Here is a 22,015-nt window from a genome sequence, read left to right on the forward strand (position 1 = left end):
TCTACACCTTGTTATCTCAGATTCTCCAGCATCTGCAGTTCCTGCTATCTCTATTACTGAGTTTTGCTGTTCATTCTGAACTCTGCTTTCACAGGAGTTGTTATTGTCTTGATAACATTTCAATTCAGCAATACAATGAGATTAATAGACTGTAAAATAACAAACTTGAAGAGTTGTGAATGATATTTCTTGATAGTACATAGAGTGAATTGGGTAGGCAATGGCCTCATGTTATTATCTCTAGATTATTAATCCAGAGACCCTGGTAATGTTTTGGGGATCCGGGTTTGAAATCTGTCATGGCAGATAGTGGAATTTGAATTCATTAAAACAAAAACCTGAAACTAAGAGTCTAATGATGACCATGAGAAACCATTGTTGATCATGAGGAAAAACATATCTGGTTCACTAATGTCCTTTAGGGAAAAAAACTGCTGTCCTTACCTGGTCTGACCTACAGGTGACTCCAGACCCACAGCAATGTGGCTGACATTAATTGCCCTCTGGCAAATTAGGGATGGGCAATAAAGCTGGCTTGGTCAGTGATGCCATCATCCCGTGAATGAATAAAAGAAAGGAATTGAATAGATTGATCTGATCATCTGATTAAAGTTTATCATCCTGAAATGTTAATCCAGTTTCACTCTTTAGTATTGCTGCCTAATCTGCTGAGTATTTCCAATGTTTTCAGTTGTTATTTGTGATTTCCAGCATCTATGGTATATTCCTCGTGTCAGAAGAGAGGAGTGTCAGTTTGGTGTGAGAATTCTACAGCATGGGGCTTAGGTGGCTTGAAGCACGGGTATACAGATGAACAATGCCCCCACCTCGTCCAGTTTACACTAGGAGCGCTGTTCCATGGACGTCAGCCCCTAAAACTTTCTGCTTCTCCACCCCTCTTCACCTCCTCTATATTGCTTCTTGAAACTATTTTGTTCATTAAGCTTTACTAACCTGTTCCAATTTCTGTTTACGTGACATGGTGTCAAATTACATCTGATAGTGTTCCTATAACACACCTGCTACATTTTTACTACGACAGGGGGCTGTATAGATGCAAGCTGTTGTTGATAAATGTTATTTTAAATAAAGACAACTTGATCCCACGAAGCAATTTGCTCATTTTAGTGTATGCTTTCATCGTAAAGCTGACAGAAGATATCAGGATGAAAAGCTGATGAAGCCAGGTGTAGAATGATTGACCCAGCCACTGCTGCCTGTTCTGTCCTCCCTGGTAACCATGAATTTCCCACCTCCTTGATTTTCATACTGTTCTCTCCTCTACAATGCCATTCATATTGCACTGTTTTCTCTTCCAATTTAAATCTATTTCTGATTGGTTTTGTTTGCATATCCAATACCATATTGAAATCACCTTTACCCTACACCAATTTATACTGCTGCCCTTCATTTTAAAATTTATTGACTTTTAAAAATGCGCTGTCTTTTTGTGAAATCTATTTCGAAAATTTCACTCTTGAACTCATCTTTAGGTACTAATCAGTTCAATAAACAGACGTATTCATCGCTTCTGAGAAATTAAAATTCCGTCAAATACTGACTCACTTGCTTTACGCTTCCAGGATTAAGTATATTTATATCAGGGTTCCAGTATTCATCATTGTTCTTACTTTTACTTTGAAACAATACGAATTTCCTGCTCTGCAGTTTAGGCCATGTCTAGGGTCAAGCAGTAAGGGAAGTGTTTGCCCTAAACCATAACTAATGTGTATAATTTCATATTTATGTTTGAACATTTAATATTTAAATACTAAACATAATTTTATTTGATTTAATTTATTTATTGTCACATGCATTTTGTTACAAAATATAGCCAAAAGGGTTGTATGGTGTTGGCATTCTCAACTGAAACATTAATGGGAAATAACTGGATGTAACAATTTGTTCACACAAAGCACAAATGAGATGAGGAAAGATTTTCACTGGGTACTCACTATTGTGAAACCCCTAATAAAGGGTCAGAGTTAAGATGTCTCCACGGTATCTTTTACTTTTATATCAACTATAAATTTAGCTATGCAATTAAATCTAAGGTGAAATGTTTACAATGACTTAGATATTGAAACAGTTTTATTTTTAAATTAGCTTATTGGGCCTTGAGTGTCATTGGCCAGCTCAGCATGTGTTGCCATTCTTAATTGTAACTGAGAAGGGAGTAGTGAGATGCCTTCCTGAATTGCTGTAGTCCATGTAGATACACACAGTGCTAATAGGAGGGAGTTCCAGGATTTTGGTTCAGCAATAATGAAGGAATGGTGTTAGAGTTATTAGTCACGGTTGTTTGTGACTTGGAAGGAACTTTCATGCTCCTATGGATCTGCTGTCCTTGTGTTAGAAGTCATACAGTTCACAGACTGTCTCAGGGGCTTTAGACAATTGCTGCAGTTGGTTTTTGTTCTCTGACTGATGTGGGTATCACTGGCGAGACCCATTTGTTGTCCATTTTTAATTGACCCTGAGTTGAATGGCTTGCGAGGCTATTCCTGTGAGCAGTAAACATCAACTGAAATAGTGTACATCAGGGTTGGGGCAGGGACAGAAATCATGAGTCCGGATGCAGCCCCTGGCTTGGGAGCTCAGTTGCTGGCTGCTGACCTGAGTCCAGAGTGCTTCCTAAAGTCCTGGAGCCAGGGTATTAGGCAACAGGGACTGTCAGTGGTTGTGATTACATAACCCCTGCTGTGTGTTGTTACCACTGTGCATCAGAGTGAAGGTAAAGAATGGAGTGCCAATCAAACAGGCTGCTTGTTCCTGTATGATGTTAAGCTTCTTGAGTGTTGTTAGTCTCTTCTAGGCAACTGGAGGGTTTTCCATCACATTCCTGACTGTGCCTTGCAGGTGTGAGAATTCCAAGTAATCCCAGCCCCAGGGTCCATGGCTTGGTTCTGTTGTTTCTGGTCAATGGTAAGTCCCAGGATGTTAATAGTGGAGATTTAGCAGTTGAAAGTCAAGGGAGATGGTTAACCTCCCTCTCGTTGGAGATGTTAATTGCCTTGTTCTTGTATAGCATGAATTATATTTGCCAGTTTTCAGTCAAGTCTGAATATTGTCCAGGTCAAGCTTCATGTAGGCATGGAATGCTTCAGTATCTGTAAGTTGATGAATCAGTGCGCTATGGTGTAAAAGTGAGTGAAATTTATGCTTAGGGGAAACACAAATATCAATCATAGAAGAAGGGGGCTATTTGGCCCATTGAGTCTGCACTAACCCTCCGAAGAACATCCCAACCAGATCCTATCCCCATTACCTTCCATTTACCACAGCTAATCCACATATACTACACACCCCTGGACACTACAGGGCAATTTATCATGGCCAATCCACCTAACCTGAGCATCCATGAGATGAAACCAGAGCAACCGATGGAAACCGCACAGAGACGGGGAGAACATGCAAACTCCACGTGGTCACCCAAGGCTGGAATTGAACCCAGGTTCCTGGCGCTGTGAGGCAGCAGGGCTAACCACTGAGCCACTGTGCCACTCTAAATAGTTGCTTCTGAGGACTACAGAGGTTCAGTCATTGAATATGTTCAAGACTGGCTTTGACAGATAGAGTCATACTGCACCGAAACAGACCCTTTGGTCCAACTCGTCCATGCCAACCAGGTATCCTAAACTGAACTAGTATGATTTGCTGCATTTGGCTCATATCTCTCTAAACCTTTCCTATTCATGAACCTGTCCAAATATCTTTTAAATGTTGTAATTGTACTTGCCTTTACCACTTACTTTGGCAGCTCGTTCCAAATATGCACCACCCTCTGTATGAAAAGGTTGCCACTGAGGTATGACAGGATATAGAGATAATGTAGAAAAATGACTTTGAGGTAGAAAATCAGGCATGATATATCTGGATGGTGAAACAGACCTGAAGGGCTGAATGGCTGTTTCCTATGTTCCTCTATTCCCTATGTATCCAATATTCCTATGTACTCTAACCAGAGCTAATACATTGGCGAATGGACATTTTCACACTTTGGATCTCTACCGGCACTGACACCACTTACCATAGAGTTCACTTTTACCTTTTAATTTCTGCGATATTTAGGACGATGATTGATTAGACCTGGTTGCAACAAATTATCTTGGGTTCAGTATCTGGACCAATATACAGATACTAAACATTATAACATAAGAACATAAGAACTAGGAGCAGGAGTAGGCCATCTGGCCCCTCGAGCCTGCCCCGCCATTTAATAAGATCATGGCTGATCTTTTTGAGACTCAGCTCCACTTACCTGCCCACTCACCATAACCCTTAATTCCTTTACTGTTCAAAAATTCATCTAGTCTTGCCTTAAAAACATTCAGCGAGGAATTATTGATTGCACAGGTAAGGAAAATCGCAATGTAGGCCAAATATATCTCCAAAGTAATGTTGAGTTGCTGAAATGAAGGTGTAGTTTTGTGTGGCATTGCTTTTCAATCTTTTCACTGTATTAAGACCATGTGTAAATTATGATTCAGATATAAATGTGTTTACACAGGATGAGTCGCATCAACTGTCTCTGTCAGTTCTGAATCAAATGATGCATCTCCAGTGTGATTTGCTTTTACGACCCAAGGACAACCCTAGTTAAAAGTAAAGGTCAGACTGAGAAAAGCTCCAGATCCCTAAAGACACCCCTCCGGTTGTTGAATTTTAATGCTATACTCAGATCCTCAGGGGAGCCCAGCGTGAAATGAGAGTTTTCGCAAAAGTGCACTAACAGATGCAATTGGTCTTAACACATTACTCAGAGAATATGAACTCACAGAAACAAGGGTAACCAACTTCTATAACTAAACTGTTAGGATTTCTATGTTATGATTCAAAATTGAAGAATTATAAAATGAAATTTTGAGCATGGATCACAAAAAATGCAAACGCTGTTACTTCCCAGATTTTTTTGTTTGAAGATGACTTTTGTTGACACAATAGAATTTTCAGTGGGAGTTTCTATTGAAAACAAAGAATTGAATGTACCATTCACAATAGGGGTATAGTTCCAAAAAGTATTAACTATGAACAATATTTCATGTGAAGTGTCTCTATCTGCAGATTTTTAAATATCTCATCAATTAAACATATCATGAAATCCTTAAATCAAATAGAATGTGCATAAGTTGTAAACAAAGGAACTGTGTTTTAGGATTGGAGCTCCTTCATAGAAGTATCTTATACTAGAATTATAGAATCCCTATGATGTGGAAACAGGCCTTTTGGCCCAACAGCTCCACACTGACCCTCAGAGCATCCCACCAGACTCATCCCCCTAATCTACACATCCATGAACACTATGGGCAATTTAGCATGGCCAATCCACCTAGCTTGTACATTTTCAGACTGTAGGAGGAAACCCATGCAGACAAAGGGAGAACATGCAAACTCCACACAGACAGTTGCCCGAGGGTGGAATTGAACCCAGGTCCCTGCTGCTGTGAGGCAGCAGTGCTAACCACTGAGCCACCATGCTGCCCTCGGGTGGGCTGAGAGTGATAAATAAGCTTTTTCTGTATTGAAACAATGTTTTGATTCCACTTTGCTTTATGCTCTGAATCTTAATTTTATTCTCCTGAAATTTACTGTATCATACTGCAATAGCGATGGCAAAATAAAAATGGATATTATTACTATTACCACTCATGTTTCAGGAATCGATGGTACAGGTAAATGTTGTAGATGTTATGAGAATGCTAGGTGATTTGTTCCACCTCACAAGAATCATTGCTGCAACCTGCAAAGGATCTTTATACAAGTTCTGTCAATGCAACTTCCCTGCTATTGAAACAAGCACTAAATCCTGTTTAACAGTGCTTGCAGGAAAACTGTTTCGTAAAACACAAATGAATCAGGCTCAATACTTCTGTAACCGTCAGGATGATCATGTTATAGAGAACAAATAAATTTTGGAGCAGAGTGCTTCCAATTATGCAGTAGTTGCTCAAACGAGAAGTTATTGTCTTAAAGAAGATAATGGTTGAAATTTTACAGAGGCCTGAACAATGTGGGCTATGCTAAGAAACGTGGTAGAGTTGCATGAAATGTCCGTCAAGGGCTATTTCGATTTTGGGAACAACTCACTGCTTGCTATCAGGAAGGATCGGGATTTGAGACATGATTCCTGGTAGAGAGCAGTAAAGGAGATTAATTGTTACCAACTTTATTAATTGAATATCTCACCTCTTAAATATGCAGCTTCCCATTCAGAGAGTAGGTGAGGCTAACCCTTAGCCCAGTCAAGGGGAAGGGGCCTCTGCCATCAAGTGGCCATCAGTCACTTGCACAGTCTGTGCACAGTTCGTAGTCAATCACCAAATTTGTTTTCTTTATTCATTCATGGGATGAGAGTGTCACTGGCTAGGCAGCATTTATTGCCCAGAGGGCAGTTAAAAGTCAATCACATTGCTGTGAGTCTGGAGTCACATGTAGGCCAGACCAGGTAAGGATGGCAGTTTCCTTCCCTAAAGGACATTAGTGAACCAAATGGGTTTTTCCTGTCAATTGACAATGGATTTATGGTCATTTACATGGTTTTATAGATTCTTAATTCCAGATATTTTATTGAATTCAAATTCCACTGTCTGCCAAGGTGGGATTTGAACTGGGTCCCCAGAATGCCTCTGGATTAACAATCCAGCGATAATAGCACTCGGCCATCCCTTCCCCTTTACCCTTAACTGTAGATTCTCACTTGTGGAATATTGTTATGGATTTGTTTGCTGCAGGTTGCCTGATTATTCAGCTCCCCTGCTCCTGACTGTTTGTGTCATTCTTAATGCCGTAGCTGGAAATTTCTTCTGAGTTTAATGGAATTTGTGCTGTACAGCCAAATTTGGTTCCAATCTGCACTGCTTCTACTATATTCTATTGAGAAGCTCCTCATGTCTTAAACAAGATATAGTTTATTGCACGATAGCAATCAGCTACAAGTTACATTTGCAAGTTAGACATTGTTACTAACATTATTGGGAGACTAAGAATAACAGATCTATCTCCTTTGATGTCCTAATCTGAATTGCCCGTCCCACGTCCTTATGATATTATCATATTGGTGGAATTCAAAACAGTCTTTGGCATTAATTCCTCTTGAACCATGATCAGAACCATTACCGCAGCATGATGTGGTCTTTTCAATGGCAAGATCATGAAGTAACAATCCAGAAGAATCATTTTCTAGGTAGTACAGAACTTGCTGAAAAAGAGGTGTGTAGCTGAAATGTTTTGTCTTTTCATTAGGACAAATACATGAATGCCACATTTAAAGCTATTCCAATAATTCCAACAAGTACTGGCTCCAAATATGGAATCACATCCAACAGTAAGCATTTTGTTTTGAGTATAGCAAGCATGGGTTAGTCGAATACAGTCTATACTATGCCTATTGTGAAGAAATGAACAATCATTAGTGGGCTAATAGATACACTAAAAACCAATTTAAGATACTCGCACAATGTGCCTCATTTCTGCTTGCTCGAAGTGACGTTCATTCATACGCATGGCTTTGTTCTCAGCAAACAAAAGGAAAGGATCACCCTTGCACATTTCTTAAATTATCTGGGAGCTTGGGGAGACTATGCTTCCGCATTGCCTTCTCAAAGACACTGCGTCAGCCAATCATCTTTGACGTGCCAACCAATCAGCACTCCTTTGTCCTCAAAAATAAATTGTTGCGATCATTTGAATTTTGATAATCTTGTATTTAGCCTGATGAGTGCAAAAAGAATGCCTTGACAACATGTCTTTTCAAAAAACCACAGCAAAAATTATACACTCTCCATAACCTTTTTCTAAAGTAATAAATTACTTTATTCAGACAACAGCAAATCAACTCGTTGCCAACTGCATGCATTTGCTTATAACTGCTATACAGATTTCAGAATCAATCCTTGATTGATCATTTGAGTTAATGAATCAATTATAAATGGTCTAGTTAAATTATATTTGCATTTGTGAATTTGGTTGGACTGTGAAGTACCTATGAAAGAGTATGTGGAAATAATTAACAAGGCACTTTTCAAGATTATACAAACCAGTTTGATGGTGTTCATATTGAAGGTCTGCTGGTTTCTTTCACTTTATAAACAGCATTAGGATTTACATTGAATGATTACACCATTTCCTCCCGATCAAGTTAGCGTGTGTTTACAGTTTGGCCATTTCTGAATCATTTCACAGCTCCTTCAGTGCTACTATCATCACTATGGTTTGATCGTGATTCTTTCACTGTTTTCAGACTCTAGGTTTGGCTTTTAAATCCACATCACCACATAATGAATTTGCACAGAAATTTAAAGCAAATTTTTTAGACGTGTTCTTCTTAAATAGAGGGTTGGTATTTATGCTTTCAACTAGACAATGCTTGGCCCCTAAAGCAGATGGCCTCATTGTTTCTTCTTCAGAAGAAGAATCATATCAGACTCGAAACATTGACTCTGTTTCTCTTTCCGCAGATGCTGCCAGACCTGTAGAGTTTCTCTAGGACTTACTGTTTTTATTTATGTCAGATTTCCAGAATCTGCAATATTTTGCTTTTATTTAGCTTCAGTGTTTTCCGTGGCTCATGTTTTCACTTTGCTCCCCTTTTCTCTTGAATGTGGGATTTCAGAGCTTAAGGATTCATTTGTGCTAACATTCCATTGATCGCTCATCTAAGCACATTTACTTATCCATCAGTAAGTGAATGAGGAACTTGCTTTCACCCAAAAATCATACTTTCCAGGAAAATCACAGATATCGATCATGAACAACTGTCATAGCTGATTTTCTTTCTGTTTTCTAGTCCATTACTACTGAAATCAAGTGAAATCAACAAAGACACTGATCAATCCTCGGATCGTGTACGTTTGAATAGCTTACCTAAAGCATATTGTCCAGTTATTTGTTGAGTTACTTGTGTTTGAACTGATTTACTGAAATTATAATAATAATATATACGAAAGCTCACACCTCTCCATTCACCAGTTTCTCCATGTCACCAGTGTGAGAGTGAAACAAAGAACATAGAACAAAGATTTACAATGACCCATAATATCTTTGTACGCCATATAATTTTGCCGTTGACAAAAACAAATTTATTTTTATTTGTTGAAACACAAGCTTTGTGAGTGAGAAGCCATTCAACAGCTCTGTCATCTATTAAATAAAAGTAATCGTTCTGATGTAAAACCAAACCCTTGCTCCAGACCTATTTGTGTTTAGGCTGACAATTTAACATGCAGGCCCATGTCCTTTGTCTGCACTTAGTGCGCAATCATTCCTATTGTATTACAATGTAATTCACATTTTCCCCTGCTGCATTTACCTAAACTGCTGTCAATAGCAGACAATTAACCCAGAGGGACAAGATACAAGGAAAGACATAAATCAGGCAATAACGCTGTCTTTTGCAGCTGAGAAATTATCGATTGCTGTTGTGACATCGTCTGCAAACTAATTAGCAAGAATTCTTTACATCAATTTTTAAGAAGCCATTGTCAGTCTTGTGTGATTTCTTTCCTGCATTTTGTTTCTGTTCAGCTGGAAGTTATACACAACCAACAATAAAACTTAAAAGAATGAGTTTTCAAGTGATTTAATTCAGAAGTATTTACAAATTGGTGGACGAAAGGCAGAGATTTAGATGATTAAAGCAACTCATTATAATGTGTTGGCATTGTAGACCGTCTATGATCAATGTTATTCTCCATTCTTCAGGAGCTTATCCCATCTATCAGTGTCTTTCCAAAGATTTAAGTTTCCACCCATCTATCTTCATGTAATGTTAAAATGTTATGCATCTTTTTGAAAAAGTTGAAGACTGACTTTCAACGTTGCAGCCAACACTAAGCAACATGATGTTTAAATGACTAATTTGTTTTGCAGATTGGATAAGTCTCCAATATAATTTCTTAAAATTTCAATCTATTTATTGGATATGAATAATGCTGGCAAGACCAACACCAACATTTATTCTCCATCCTTAATTGCTCTTGATGGTGAGCTACCTTCTTGAAAAACTGCAGTTTACATGCTGAGATAGTAGGAACTGCAGATGCTGAAGAATCCGAGACAACAAGGTGCAGAGCTGGATGAATACAGCAGGCCAAGCAGCATCATAGGAGCAGAAAGGCTGACGTTTTGGGCCTAGACCCTTCATCTGAAATGGGGGAGGGGAAGACGGTTCTGAAATAAATAGGGAAAGAGTGGGAGGCGGATAGAAGATGGATAGAGGAGAGGATAGGTGGAGAGGAAACAAACAGGTCGAAGAGGCGGGGATGGAGCCAGTAAAGGTGAGTGTAGGTGGGGAGTTAGGGAGGGGATAGGTCAGTCCAGGGAGGACGGACAGGTCAAGGGGGCGGGATGAGGTTAGTAGTAGGAGATGGGGGTGCGGCTTGAGGTGGGAGGAGGGGATAGGTGGGAGGAAGGACAGGTTAGGGAGGCGGGGACAAGCTGGACTGGTTTTGGGATGCGGTAGGGGGAGGGGAGATTTTGAAGCTTGTGAAATCCACATTGATACCATTGGGCTGCAGGGTTCCCAAACGGAATATGAGTTGCTGTTCCTGCAACCTTCGGCTGACATCGTTGTGGCACTGCAGGAGGTCCAGGATGGACATGTCGTCTGAGGAATGGGAGGGGGAGTTGAAATGTTTCGCGACTGGGAGGTGCAGTTGTTTAGTGCGAACCGAGCGTAGGTGTTCTGCAAAGCGGTCCCCGAGACCCCGCTTGGTTTCCCCGATGTAGAGGAGGCCACAACGGGTACAGCGGATGCAGTATACCACATTGGCAGATGTGCAGGTGAACATCTGCTTGATGTGGAAAGTCTTCTTGGGGCCTGGGATGGGGGTGAGGGAGGAGGTATGGGGGCAGGTGTAGCACTTCCTGAGGTTGCAGGGAAAAGTGCCGGGTGAGGTGGGGCTGGAGGGGAGTGTGGAGCGGACAAGGGAATCACGGAGAGAGTGGTCCCTCCGGAAAGCAGATAAGGGTGGGGTGGGAAAGCTGTCTTTGGTGGTGGGGTCGGATTGCAGATGGCGGAAGTGCCGGAGGATGATACGTTGGATCCGGAGGTTGGTGGGGTGGTACCTGAGGACGAGGGGGATTCTTTTTTGGTTCTTATTGCGTGGACGGGGTGTGAGGGATGAGTTGCGGGAAATGTGGGAGACACGGTTGAGGGCGTTCTCGACCACTGAGGGGGGAAGTTACGGTCCTTGAAAAACGAAGACAACTGAGATGTACAGGAGTGGAATGCCTCATCCTGGGAGCAGATGCGGCGGAGGCGAAGGAATTGGGAATAGGGGATGGCATTTTTGCAGGAAGGTGGGTAGGAGGAGGAGTATTCTAGGTAGCTGTGGGAGTTGGTGGGCTTGAAATGAATATCGGTTTCTAGGTGGTTGCCTGAGATGGAGACAGAGAGGTCCAGGAAGGAGAGAGAGGTATTAGAGATGGTCCAGGTAAACTTAAGGTTGGGGTGGAAGGTGTTGGTGAAGTGGATGAACTGTTCAAGCTCCTCATGAGAGCACGAGGCGGCGCCGATACAGTCATCAATGTAACGGAGGAAGAGGTGGCGTTTAGGGCCGGTGTAGGTACGGAAGAGGGATTGTTCTGCTTTTATTTAAAAATACATTCGTGGGATGTGGCTGTCGCAGGTTCAGGCAGCATTTACTGTCCATCTGTAATTACCCATGAGAAAGGGGTCATGTGCCGCTATGTGTCATGTTTCCATGTGGTGCAGCTATAGCTATAATGTTGTTAGAGCCAGAGATCCTGGATTTTAACCTAATGACAAGGATATATGCAAATAATATTGAAGAAAATGAGGAGGGATGATAAGTAAGTTTGCAGATGACACAAAGATTATAGGGTGGTAGAGATGTACAGCACGGGAATAGACCCTTTGGTCCAACTCGTCTAAGCTGATCAGATATCCCTCAATAAATTGAGTCTCATTTGCCAGCAATTGGCCCATAGCCCTCAAAACGATTCTTATTCATTTACCCAACCAGATGCCTTTCAAATGTTGAAATTGTACCAACCTCCACCACTTCCTCTGGCAGCTCATTGCATACATGCCCCACCCTCTGTGTGAAAAAGTTGTCCTTTGAATTAGTTGACACCGAGGGAGAAAGTCTTAGGGTACAAAAGATATTGATGGATTGGTCAGATGGGCAGATCAATGGTAGATAGAATTTAACACTAAAAAATATGATGTGATGTACTTTGGAAGATATGGCAGGACAAGGGAATACTCAGTGAATGGCAGGACCCTAACAATTTTGAGGGATCTTGGAGCTTGTCCATCGATCCCTGAAGGTGTCAGGTGGCAGGGCAGGTTTATTGATAGTTAAGAAGGCATACAGGATAGTTGCTTCTATTAATAGTGGCATAGATTAGATTTAGATTTAAATTTTTATTGTCATGTGTATTCGAGTAAAGGAATACAGGAGTATAGCGAAAAGTGTACAAAGTCACCATTCTCCGGCATTGTCTTAGTTTACAAAAGGCAGGAATAGAAACAGAGCAGAAATAAAAGAAATAGCCTAAAGAAAAGCCAACAAGGAGGTTATGTTGGAATTGTACAGGATTTTGGATACTGTGTTCAGTTCTGGTCACCTCAAAATGTGAAGTATGTAATTGTACTGGAGCTGGCCCTAAGGACATTCACCAGAACATTGCCAAGGATGCAACATTTTAGCTGTGAAAACTGGCTGGGGAAGCTCAGGTTGGTTTCTTTAGAGCAGAGAAGGCTGAACGGAGTCTTCATAGAAGTGTATAAGATTATGAGGGCATGGACTGGGTAGATAGGAAGCAGCTGTTTTCCTTAGTTGAAGCGTCAACAACACAGGAGCTTAACTTTAAAGTGAAAGACAAGTGGTTTTCAGGGTATTTGAGGAAAGCACTTTTCATTCAGAGGGTGATGGGAATCTGGAATGGTCTTCCTGGCAGGATAGTTAAAGCAGGAAACCTCACAACCTTTAAAAAGTGTTTGGATGAGCAAGTGAAATGTCATAACATTCAAGGCTATGGGCCACGTGCTGGAAAATAGGACCAGTATAGACATGGAGAAGTTTTTTTGTTGCTGCAGTCTCAATGGGCTGATGGGCCTCTTCCATATCGTATGCTTCTATGATTCTAGAGATAAATGTCGGAGGTTTCATCGGCAAGTGTGTAACTAACACAAAAATTTATTGTATGGTAAATAGCAAGGAAGATTTCTTTCGATTGTAGGCAGACAGACAGGATCTGGTCAGGCAAGCAGAACAATGACAAATGGAATTTGATCCCAAAAAGTGTGAGGTGCTACATTTTGGGAGGACCAACAAGGTAAGGGAACACACACTGAATGGTAGAATCCTAGGAAGTACAGAGAATCAGAGAGACCTTGGTGTGCCTGCACATATATCCTTGAAAGCAGCAGGACAAGTAGGGTAAGGTTTATAAAATATGGGATGCTTGCTTTTATTAGTTGAGGTACCCAATACAAGAGCAAGGAGGTTATGATGGAGCTAGCTAAGCAATTAGTTAGGCCGGAGTTAGAATTCTGTGTGCAGTTTACATTGCCACACTATAGGAAGAATGGATTGCCATTGGAGGGGGTGCAGAAGTGATTGACCAGGATCTTACGTGGACTGGAGCACTTTAACTTGGAAGAGAGACGAGTTTGGGTGGGGTTATTTCCCTTAGACCAGAGAAGGCTGAGGGGGATCTGATTGAGGTGTATAAAATTAGCAGGGGCATAGATTGGATAAATGGGAAGGAAATTTACCTCTTAATAGAGGAGTCAAGATTTAAGGTAAAGGAGTGGATGCTTATTTAAGAAAGACTTTTTACACCCAGAAATGGTGGATATCTGGGAGTCACTGCCTGAAATGATGGTAGAGACAGGAACAATCACAATATTTAAGAAGTACTTATGTGATCACTCGCTGCACCATCGGATATAAGGCTACGGCCAAGTGCTGTAGAATGGGATTGATAGAAATCTACCTGATGACTGACATGAACATGATGAGCTGAAGGGTCTCGTTCAATGCTGTAAAAACCCTACGAGTCTAAATGTGTTGCAATATTTTTCTACATAAAAGCTATCATATAAATATGCCTTTTATTTTGTTTTACTGACAATTGTATTCCTTGAAGAATTCTAGAAGGGAGAATTCCTGATAAGACTCCAATTGCACACTCTGGCACCTCCAATATGCTCTATTAATTCTTTGAAGAGGTGACCAAACACGTGGATGAAGATAGAGCAGTGGATATGGTATACATGGATTTAAGAAAGGCATTTGATAAGGTTCCCCATGGTAGGCTCATGCAGAAGTTAAGGAGGCGTGGGAAAGGGGGAAATGTGGCAGATTGGATTCAGAATTGGCTGACCCTTAGAAGACAAAGGGTGGCAGTGGACGGAAAATATTCAACATGGTGCTCAGTTACGAGTGGTGTACCACAAGGATCTGTTCTGGTCCTCTTCTATTTGTGATTTTTGTAAATGATTTGGATGAAGGAGTGGAAGAGTGGATTCGTAAGTTCGTGGACGATACGAAGGTGGGTCAAGTTGTGGATAATGCGGAGGGCTGTTCTAGGTTACAAAGGGACATTGATAGGATGCAGAGCTCAGCTGAGAAGAGGCAGATGGAGTTTAACCCTGAAAAGTGTGAGGTGATTCATTTTGGAAGGACAAATTTGAAAGCAGAATACAGGGTTAACGGAAAGATTCTTGGCAGTGTGGAGGTGCAGAGGGATCTTGGGGTTCATGTCCACAGTTCCCTAAAAGCTGCCATCCAGGTGGATAGAGTTGTTAAGAAGGCGTATGGTGTGTTAGCTTTCAATAATAGAGGGACTGAGTTCAAGAGCCGTGAAGTTATGCTCCAGCTATACAAAACCCTGGTTCGGCCACATCTGGAGTATTGTGTCCAGTTCTGGTCACCTCATTAAAGGAAAGATGTGGAAGTGTTGAAAAAGGTGCAGAGGAGATTTACCAGGATGTTGCCTGGAATGGAGGGAAGGTCTTACGAGGAAAGGTTGAGAGAGCTATGGCTTTTCTCTTTAGAACGACAAAGGATGAGAGGTGACTTGATAGAGGTGTACAAAATGATCAGAGGTTTAGACAGAGTGGACAGCCAGAGACTTTTTCCTCGGGTGGAGGTAGCTATTATGAGGGGGCATAGTTTTAAAGTGGGTGGAGGTAGACATAGGGGAGACATCAGAGGTAGGTTCTTTACTCAGAGAGTGGTAGGGGTGTGGAATGCATTGCTGGAGAGGGTAGTGGAGTTGGCCTCATTAGGGGCATTTAAGCAGCTATTAGCTAGGCATATAGATGATAATATAAGGTAGGGGTGGAGGTTAGATGGACCTTAGGTTTAGGGTAAAAGTTTGGCACAACATCGTGGGCCAAAGGGCCTGTACTGTGCAGTACTGTTCTATGTTCTATAATACTGAAGCAAAAACAGAAATTGCCGAAGAAACTCAGTGGGTCTGACAGCATCTGTAGAGTGAGAGCAGAGTTAACATTTCAAGTCCAGTGATCCCAAGACTGCCCTTGTTTGAGAATCCAACCAAATGTTTCTCAAATAAATAATGCACCTTGAAACCGTGAAAAGAACAGACATGATCAACTAAATTATTATATTCTCATTAGAGTAATCACTGATACGTCAGGTAACAGTCAAATAAATTATGAATATAGGAGTGCCTGAGAAGGTGTTATACTTTCAGGTATAAACCAGAGACCACCCCAGGAGCAGGAGGGCAAATCCATTGCTAAGGGGATAGAAAGCATTAAACTTGCTCACTGTTGTGAAAACAGGCCTCATGGTGCTTAGTGGATGCATGAGATTTTGGCGTCGCCATGTGTAGAATAGCTGCATTGGAGACATACATACATGAAAGTTATTTTCCAGCTTTTGTGGACATCCTACTTTTGCCAGCTTATCAATTTGAAGAATAACCTCGAAGTTGTAAAATACAGTGAACTCATAAAATCAATTTTTTCTTATTTTGATGCAGAGAGACCCATAAAAAAAGACATAATGACTTGTCCCCTGTGAACTGCAAAAACCCAGAAGTTTTTTATTGATCTGTGACAAGACAATTTTACACAACAAATAAAATATGATAATTTATTCAAAACATCTGTCCCATTGACTCTGACAGCACAAGGGCAACACATTTCTCTGCAGTCCTACAACAATAGATACATAAATTCCAAGAGTCTCCAAATATTTTCATCTTGTAAAATATAATAAACTTAACACTATCATAAACATTTATAACATAATTTGGTGTTCAGGACACACTACCTTAGCATTTGGAGTAATAAAAACCACTTTATAACACCACTACCATACTCATAACTAATTGTCCAAAAACATAAGTATTTTTTGAATCATTCATGGGATATGAACATTGTTAGCTATGCCAGCATTGATTGCTTATCCTTAAGTGCCCTTGAGAAAGTAGGAGTAAGCTGCTCTCTTAGATTGACATCCTTGGAATGTAAAAACACACATAATGTTGTGAGGAAGATTCTAAGGTTTTTAACCAGCAACAGTGAAGAAATAGTGATAGAAACTTGTGGGTGCTGTCCTCATTCATCTGCTGCCCTTGACCTTCTAGTTGGCAGAGGTCACAGATTTGGAAGGTGATGTGAAAAGATGCCTACATTATTTGGAAATTATCTTAAGTTCGTCAAAAAATTAATCTTAATATATTATAATATTATTTGCAGGTTAAATAGTGTCATAGTTCAACTCCTCCCATCAGAGGATCTGACAATTGTGAAAGTCTTTGCATCTTGACCCTCAGTTGCTTTTGCAATCTCCTTTTAGAACCCATTTGCTGCTTTTTTAATATCACTCACCACTGTTCAGTAGCAGTAGCGAGTGCATTTTCCTGCCATTTAGGGCCTGTGGCAGGAGCAGCAAGATCATTCTCCCGGTGTTTGTGGCTGGTGGCAGCGGCAGCAAAGCTCCCCCTGTGATCGGGGACGGCGGCATCGGTGGCAGCAGACCCTTCAAGGTGGCTTCAAGAAAGCGATGTCTGCAGTCAGAGCGGGAATTATGGCCCGGCAGCAGCCTGGCCTGGCAGCGGAGCAAATGACTCCTGGTTGTGGGGTGAGTGTGGGTTCAGCAGCGTCAGCAAAGTGGGCAAACAGATGGCACCTAAAGTGGGGCAACTCCTACCTTTGTGAGAGATAGTAGGAACTGCCAATGCTGGAGAGTCTGAGATAACAAGGTGTAGAGCTGGATGAACACAGCAGGCCAAGCAGCATCAGAGGAGCAGGAAGGCTGACGTTTCGGGCTGAGACCCTTCTTCAGAAATGGGGGAGGGGAAGGGGACTCTGCAATAAACAGAGATGGGGAGGCGGATGGAAGGTGGATAAAGGAGCAGATAGGTGAGGAAAAGACGGACAGGTCAAGGAGGCAGGGACGAGATGGGCTGGTCTTGGAATGAGGCCAGGGGAGGGGAGATTTTGGAGCTTGTGAAGTCCACATTGATAACATTGGGCTGCAGGGTTCCCAAGCGGAATACGAGGTGCTGTTCCTCCAGCCTTCGTGTGGCATCGTTGTGGCACTGGACGAGGCCCAGGATGGACAGTCGTCCAAGGAGTTGAGCGGGGGGAGTTGAAGTGGTTTGTGACTGGGAGGTGTTGTTGTTTGTCATGAACTGAAAGTAGGTGCTCCACAAAATGGTCTCCAAGCCTCCGCTTGGTCTCCCCGATGTAGAGGAGGCCACATCGGGGACAGCAGATACAATAGACCACATTAGTGGATGTGCAGGTGACCATCTGTTTAATGTGGAAGGTTTTCTTCATCTCCAACTGTTCCTGCCACAGGCCCCAGATTGCAGGAAGATGCACTCGCTGCTGCTGAACAGTGGTAAGTCTAACCCCCCCTATACTGACCCCTTCTCCTGCCTCCAACACACCCCATCCTCCTGGACACCACCCCAAGGCCTCCTACCCTCCCTCGACCCTCTTCATCTCCAACTGCCGTCGAGACATCAATCGCCTCAACCTCTCCACCCCTCTCACCCACTCCAACCTCTCCCCCGCAGAACGTGCAGCCCTCCGCTCCAATCCCAACCTCACCATAAAACCTGCAGACAAGGGAGGCGCAGTTGTAGTATGGCGCACTGACCTCTACATCACCAAGGCCAGGCGCCAACTCTCTGACACCTCCTCCTACTGCCCGCTTGATCATGACCCCACCCCCGACCACCAAAACATCATCTCCCAGTCCATTCATAACCTCATCACCTCAGGTGACCTCCCACCCACAGCCTCCAACCTCGTCGTTCCTCAACTCCGAACCACCCGCTTCTATCTCCTTCCCAAAATCCACAAATCTGACTGCCCTGGTCGACCCATTGTCTCTGCCTGCTCCTGCCCCACCGAACTTATCTCCACTTATCTCAACTCTATCTTCTCTCCCCCGGTCCAGGATCTCCCCACCTACGTCCGTGACACCACCCACGGCCTCCAGCTCCTCCAAAACTTCCAATTCCCTGGCCCTCAACACCTCATCTTCACCATGGACATCCAGTCCCAAATACTTGCATTCCTCATGCAGATGGCCTAAAGGCCCTCCGCTTCTTCCTGTCCCTCAGGTCCGATCAGTCCCCCTCCACTGACACCCTTATCCACTTAGCTGAACTCGTCCTCACCCTTAACAACTTCTCCTTCAACTCCTCCCACTTCCTACAGACAAAGTGGGTGGCCACGGGCACCCGCACGGGCCCAAGCTATGCCTGCCTCTTTGTAGGTTATGTGGAACAGTCCATCTTCCGAAGCTACACTGGCCCTATCCCCCACCTCTTCCTCCGTTACATTGATGACTGTATCGGCGCCGCCTCGTGCTCCCACGAGGAGCTAAAACAGTTCATCCGCTTGACTAACACCTTCCACCCCAACCTTAAGTTCACCTGGACCATTTCTGATACCTCCCTCTCCTTTCTGGACCTCTCTGCCTCCATCTCTGGTAACCACCTGGAAACTGATATCTATTTCAAGCCGACTCCCACAGCTACCTAGACTATACCTCCTCTCACCCACCTTCCTGCAAGGATGCAATCCCCTATTCCCAAATCCTTCGCCTTCACTGCATCTGCTCCCATGCTGAGGCGTTCCACTCTGGACATCCCAGATGTCCTCGTTTTTCAAGGACCGCAATTTCCCCCCCCCGCAGTGGTCAAAAACGTCCTTGACCATGTCTCTTGTGTTTCCGCACCTAAGCCCTCACACCCCCTCCCTGCAATAAAAACAAAGACAGAATCCCCCTTGTCTTCACGTATCACCCCATTAACCTCTGGATTCAACGCATCATTCTCTGCCACATCCGCTACCTGCAATCTGACTCCACTACAAAGGATATATTTCCCTCCCCACTCTTATCTGCCTTCCGGAGGGATCAGTCTCTCCGTGATTCCCTCGTCTGCTCCATACTCCCCACTAACCCCACCATCCCCGGCACTTTTCCCTGCAACCGCCGGAGGTGCTACATCTGTCCCTACACCTCCCCCCTCACCCAGATCCCAGGACCCAAGACAACATTCTACATCAGACAGATGTTCACCTGCACATCCACTAATGTGGTCTATTGTATCTGCTGCTCCCGATGTGGCCTCCTCTACATCGGGGAAACCAAGCGGAGGTTTGGAGACCGCTTTGTGGAACACCTATGCTCGGTTCGTGACAAATGAGAACACCTCCCAGTTGCGAACCACTTCAACAACCCCTCCCACTCCTTGGATGACATGTCCATCCTGGGCCTCCTCCAGTGCCACAATGATGCCACCCGAAGGCTGGAGGAACAGCACCTCATATTCCGCCTGGGAACCCTACACCCCAACGGTCTTAATGTGGACTTTACAAGTTTCAAAATCTCCCCACCCCGACCTCATTCCAAGACCAGCCCAGCTCATTCCAGCCTCCTTGACCTGTCCGTCTTTTCTCCCACCTATCCGCTCCTCGCACCTCACTGACCAACCCCCATTTCCTACCTACTAGCCTCATCCCTGCCTCCTTGACCTGTCCGTCTTCTCTCCACGTATCTGCTCCACTATGCACCTTTTATCACCGCCTCCCCCTCTCTCTATTTATTTCAGAGTCCCCTTCCCCTTCCCCATTTCTGAAGAAGGGTCCAAACCCGAAACGTCAGCTTTCCTGCTCCTCTGGTGCTGCTTGGCCTGCTGCGTTCCTCCAGCTGCACACTGTGTTCTCCTACCTTTGTGAGTCTGGCACAGGCAGTGGTGAGGCAGTGGAAGTCTCCCTTGAGGCTCGATGCCGGTATGGGCTGGGTCAGAAAGACTGATGTTCTGAACTTTTTATTTCCTTATTTTTCTCATTTATTCCTATGACCTATAATGCTGTACTATTTATTTCTTTATTTTTCTAATTTGTATTTTTTTGTTTCCTAAGAATTTGATAAGTATCTGTACCTAGGTACCTCTGCTCCTAAGTTGGTGCTGTAATGCAGTGACTATAAACTTTTCACGGTACTCATTTGTGACGATGAAGCTAATTCAATTCAATTCATTTTAATATTCGATGGTCTGTCGAGGTATTGGCTCCTTGTGTTTTGTAATTGTTCGATTGCTGCCATTAAAAAAAGTGGGATCAAAAATTCATATATTCAGTAATACCCCTGGCCAATCCTTATGTTCTATTCCATGTTACATCGTGACAATTCACTTAAATAGACATATATATCAGCAGTTCAGGCAGCACTGCTACCTGCCTTGCTGAGTGCTCCTGGCACTTGCCGATTTCATTTTGGATTTTTAAAATCTGCAATATTTCATTTTAGTTCCATTTAGACATACACGCATAGATATTTTTGTGTGTAATGTGGTCCATTTAGTACAACTTAGCTGTTACTGTGTTCTATATTGAGAAATGGAAACAGTTAAAGGTTTTAATTTTCTTTCCATTAATATATTATTATTTGCACTGTGTTATAAGCAGTATGGGGACATGGTGCCATACATTGTATTTATTGAACCAGAGGACATCCGTGCCTTATGGATTGGGAGGACAATAAACACCATACATATGCCTTTAAATTGTCTTTAACTTCCTACAAACAGAACACTACTTTGTAGTTCTTGAGTTGCTGAGCTGAGATAATATCAGGTTGTTACCATCTTCAGTAGGGAGTATGTTCTCCACCAGGAGGTGAGTTGAATCTTCGACATGGAGACAATACAGAAAGACAGAGAAATACATCAAAGATCTTTATACTTTTATTTCTGAATGATCTGTGAGTGCCCTTATTTCATTCAAGTGTCCAGAGAGACTGATTGGGATTCGAGGAGGAAATATATCATTTCAAAGTTGTCCACCATGTAAGAAGAATAGAAGAAATGGATCGGAAACAAGAGTCAAAGATATGCGTCAGATAACTAATGAACAATGTTCAGTGTTTTATTGTTTATATGTAAATCTTTGTCATGTAAATTTAAAGAGCGGTCCCCTTTGATGCTCACTCTGAAAGAGAGTGGAAATTAATGTTGCATTCGATCTTTGGTTTCCTCCCAGGGCTAATCAGTTCTGTTTGAAGACTGGACAATGGAAAATAGATTGCTTCACATTTGCAGCTTCATAGTTAAAGTATGAGTTCTAGTGGTAACAAAACTGGTGAATGACAACTTCTGCTGCAACCCTTGATCGACCACCAATAACAGACACAGAATTAATTTAGAGATAGTAGGAACTGCAGATGCTGGAGAATCTGAGATAACAAGGTGTAGAGCTGGATGAACACAGCAGGCCAAGCAGCATCAGAGGAGCAGGAAGGCTGATGTTTCGGGCCTAGACCCTTTTTCAGAAATGGGGGAGGGGAAGGGGGTTCTGAAATAAATAGGGAGAGAGGGGGAGGCGGATAGAAGATGGATAGAGGAGAAGATAGGTGGAGAGGAGACAGACAGGTCAAAGAGGCGGGGATGGAGCCAGTAAAGGTGAGTGTAGGTGGGGAGGTAGGGAGGGGATAGGTCAGTCCAGGGAGGACGGACAGGTCAAGGGGGCGGGATGAGGTTAGTA

Source organism: Rhincodon typus, chromosome 1, assembly GCF_021869965.1.
Source record: "Rhincodon typus isolate 14 chromosome 1, sRhiTyp1.1, whole genome shotgun sequence".
In the NCBI taxonomy this organism is placed as follows: Eukaryota; Metazoa; Chordata; class Chondrichthyes; order Orectolobiformes; family Rhincodontidae; genus Rhincodon; species Rhincodon typus.